The 4589-nt window shown below is 34.0% G+C and overlaps 1 long non-coding RNA gene across 1 annotated transcript; it reads right to left on the bottom strand.

The window, feature by feature from the left end:
• Positions 1-361: 361 nt before the first annotated feature.
• On the bottom strand, positions 362-3160 carry LOC135728246 (uncharacterized). The gene is made up of 3 exons (XR_010525467.2): positions 2382-3160; positions 2108-2255; positions 362-1388 (listed from the first exon to the last, which is right to left on the bottom strand). It is a non-coding gene; the product is annotated as an uncharacterized lncRNA (long non-coding RNA).
• Positions 3161-4589: the final 1429 nt, after the last annotated feature.

The following is a 4589-nucleotide window of genomic DNA, read 5'->3' as shown; positions in this document are numbered from 1 at the left end:
AGTTATAAGTGTTGTATAGTACACTGAAAAAAAAAATCCTTTCAATTTACGTAATTTTAATGTGTACATCGGTCCCACATAATCCGATTGTGTTAAACCAACATAATTTTCCTCATTTAATTTTTATGTGTCAGACCAAAACATTTTAATTGTTTCAAGTAGTCTAATATAAATATGTTGACTCAAAGTGCTATTTCTCTTTACTATAACACATTTATTTTGTAATGTTTAAGTAATTTTATTATGTAAGGGGACTAGATTTTCATCTGTAATTCCAACATGCTTTTTTAATGCTTATATTATGGGATTATGTAACTCTAAAGCAATTTCATTATGTTTCTGGCACCAGAATAATCATCCATAATTATCCAAATGTTATTTATTTCTTTTTTAAATACAAAATACATTTGCATTGGCATAAAAAGCAAAGAGTTTTAAACAAAAGTTTAGTGATATTGAGGCAAACCACTGCTTTCAGATCATCAATTCATTTAAATCACTACACATTAATTCAACAACAGTCAATAACTATTACAACAATCAGCACATGCAGTACATACAAAGGGGCAATTTCCCAAACAGGTTGTAGATTAATCCATGACTAGGCCCTAGTTCTATTAGGATATTTTTTACAAAAAAAGTTTACAAACAAACCTACCTTACAAAAACAACACTGGAGTACATCTTGAGACAAAACAATGGCACTGATATATGTCAAGATATGTCAGTGCAATATGTTTTCAAATTAAGGCATTGCAAAAGTCTGGGACTAGAAAAAGCCCCATCTGTAAAACTGACCCAAATGTTTAAAATAGTTACTATCACAGTAGATTTAGAAGTGCTAAAGCACAAACACTGCATTCCAAAGAGACATGCAAAACAGTAAGTACTATTATTTTTTAAATGGATTTACAAACTGGAAAATATCAATCCTTCAGAAAGTCAGAGCTACAGCATTTGTATAAACTGATAATCAAAGATTCAACAAAAACAAAATACAACAACCATTTCCAAAATCAACTCTGAGCAGAAAACTGTTAATGTTTTAATAAGGAAAAAACACTTAAAACAGATAAATAAAAAGAACATAAATGAGCAGCACAGTCTTTCTAATCCTTTCACTGAAAGAAACGGTTCGTTAAAGTTACGCTCAATGCAGTTCCATTAAAATCTTTTGGATTTCTTCAAAAATATAGCAGAGATCAGGATAGCTCAGGTTTAAGGCATACATCAGCTCAAACAACATGGCACGATGTTGCAACACCTTCATGCCTTCCAGGACTATACAAAGATCCTCTTCTTCATCACAAGAAGCATGTTGTTTGAGAGCACAAATCCCAACAGTGGTGTCTTCAAATGACCACACTGATGCTGACTTCATCCATGCCCTGTACAAAACAGACAAATGTAGTTAAAGAAACAGAAAAAAAAGTTACTGTTACAATAAAAGTGTCATTGGAAATTAGTACAATGCAAACAAATATAAATGTAAGTATACAGACCCATGTGCATTGCCACAGCATGTTACAATTGGTTACAAATCTATGGGTTACAAAGCAAGGCAGCTGCACTGTCCACTGCTCCAGGTGTGTGTGCGTGTTTACTAGACTGGAATGAGTTAAATAAAGAGGCCACATTTCGAGTGTGTGCTACCATACCTGACAATCACAGCAAAAGTGAATTATGTCATTTTCTCACTGTCATGTTGTTATAAACCTGTATAAATGTCTTTGTTCTGATGAACACGAAGGAAGACATTTATTTTGAGGAATGTTTGCAACCAAACTGTTCATGAGCCCCATTCACTTCCATAGTATTATATTTCCCCACTATGGAAGTGAATGGGGCTTATGATTGGTTTGGGAACAAACATTCCTCAAAATATCTTCCTTAAGTGTTCATCAGAACAAAGACATTTATAAAGGTTTGTAACAAGATGATAGGGAGTAAGTGATGAGAATTTTTATTTTTGGGTGAACTATCCCTTTAAATATTCCCAGGTGTTTTAATGACCCTTGTGCCAAAAGATGTAACTAAAACATACTACATTTTCTGTACTTCCAACAATGTTTACACATTTTTATGTCTATGAATCTATATTACTTACTTCTGTCATTTGATCATTGATTGTTCTAAGTCTTTTTGCTAGCTGTCCTCCTTTCTGATAGAAGAGTTTCGTCAGGTTTTTGGATTGGAGGTCCAGGTGACACGCAGGAACATAAGACAGTAGTGATTCTTTTAAATTCAGCATTTATCTGAAAACAAATTAACCAACCATTGTATATTTGAGTACTGCGAGTCAAAGAATAATACATGTATATTAGTTACAAAAATAAGATTTAGCTCCTAACAGCAGTAAAACAGTGATAGGAATTACTTACCAATGCTTTTGAGTGTGTAGCGCATGCAAGGATGATGGACCTATAAGAGGAAATATTCAGAGGTGAAATCAACACACAACCTCAAATGATGAAGGTCACACATACACAGAGCAATAATGAAATAAGTATTATATCTGTCATAGGACGCAATTTTGGACAAAATGAGATCTTAAAACAAGGTGCTCTTCTGAAAACGTCAGCTTTAAGGTGTGGCACTTCAAAGCAATTTTTTCAGTTAATATACCAGACGTCACGCGAGGCATTTAAAAAAAGCATTTTCTAATTGAATCAAGTGTTGCTCGTGGCGTAGTGAAGTCACGAATAACTGACGCGGGTCTGTTCATCTGATTAAGCAGACAGTTTGTTTCATACGCAATGTCATTATTAATGTAGTCAATTGATATCATCTGGTAAATTACTTACATGGATAACGTTACTCTGGACAGAATAACGTTTGGTTAGCGTTTTATTTGTCCTGAACCGTTTCCATAGAACAACTGAGTAAAAAGTGCCTCAAAAGTCAACTCAAATCTGACAGTTTTCAACTCGGATAAAACTACCAAACGTGAAATAACGTTATACAGCTGACATTTTTAAAACGCTGTTTTTCTTTATGAGCCTTACACTTACTGACTGACTGACTGTAACGTTAACTTATTCCACCAACATCCTCCAAACTCATTTTTACTACAAGTCATTGCAATGGCTACATATTGTAAAAAAACTGTCTATCTAGTGAAGATATATCACGTATAAAGTGAACATAAATAAATAATAGAACTTACTTTAATAACGTGATGTCCGTCTGAGAGAGTTCTTCTGACTGACTGCTGCTCATTTTGGCGCCCAAAACAAACGATCTTTATTCTTCTTTTATGGCGATTGACGTCCTTTTTATTGAGCGTTACTGCCACCTTCTGTTTAGGAGGTGCCATTTTGTGTGCAAACTCAATTTTATTGCTTTAAGTATTCAATTCAATCATTTTTAATCAATGTGAGAATAATGTGTTCATTTTACATTCAAACAAAACATTTTCATCATAATCAATTAAATTATGTTTACACAAGGAATATAAATATTTTGTGTTGCATATACATGTTTATTTTATTTAAATTCAAAGACCCACCAAGTCCATTTTTTTCAGTGTAGGGATGCACCGATACCGATACTGGTATCGGGTATCGGCCTCGATACCACATTTTCTAAAGTACTCGTACTCGTTAAAAGTCCCCCGATACCTGGAATCGATACCATTGTCTAAGAAATGTCTATGTTTGAGCGGCGTGTAAGGGGTTAATGCCTCTTGTGTTGTCCAAAGAGGCAGAGTTTACAACAAACTGGAAAACTAGTCCTTTGTTTTTTTGTTAAATTATATTACTAAAGCTGTTACCTGTAAATTTAAATCATGTTTTTTTATTAAGTACTCGGTATCGGTATCGGCAAGTACTGAAATGCAAGTACTCGTACTCGTATTCCAAAAAAGTGGTATCGGTGCATCCCTATTGTATAGCATTGCATGACTCGTACTCGTTCCTCCCGCGGTAGTAACTCCTCCTTCTTCATTTTTTCGTACGTTATCGGAAAGATTCGGTAAAGCTAATCTTTCTTTTATAAATCTGATTAAACTAAAGACTCTTCGGGATATAAAGGATGTAATACTACTCTACAGTTACTCCAGATTAACATCAGAAATGCAGAAACAGCGTGTGTTAAGGTATGAAAGATTTGTAAATACTTTATGTTTTGTAACTGTGCTACGATTAAATTCAGTCTACATTGTAGACTTCAGCATCTATTTAAACATACAAAAAAAATTTATGTTTTTGAAAGTTACGTATTATGACTACGTATTAACAGTGAAAGCAGGCTGAAAAATCATTACTTGTAATTGAGCGACTATGATGTGAGAAACCAGTGGTCTTTGAGGGTCTTTGAATCAGATAATTTATAAGTTCCCTGACAATACTCTTCCACAACACAAGATGTTTTGTGTCCGCCTCCATGCTATACAGTGAAATAATGGAATCTGGCAGAACATCAATGGAAAACAAAACATGACATTTAGTTCCTATTCACTACAGAGGTGAAACATAGAGACTACATCACAGACTACATGACATGTTTGCAGCATTCTAGGGAATTACACACAAAGACAATCCAGAACTGTTTTCATTATTGACCTAATAGTTACAGTGTCCTTTTATTAA

This window comes from Paramisgurnus dabryanus, chromosome 13, assembly GCF_030506205.2.
Source record: "Paramisgurnus dabryanus chromosome 13, PD_genome_1.1, whole genome shotgun sequence".
NCBI classification, from domain to species: domain Eukaryota; kingdom Metazoa; phylum Chordata; class Actinopteri; order Cypriniformes; family Cobitidae; genus Paramisgurnus; species Paramisgurnus dabryanus.
Note: the sequence above shows the minus strand (reverse complement) of the source record. Positions and strands in the feature narration are given on the sequence as shown.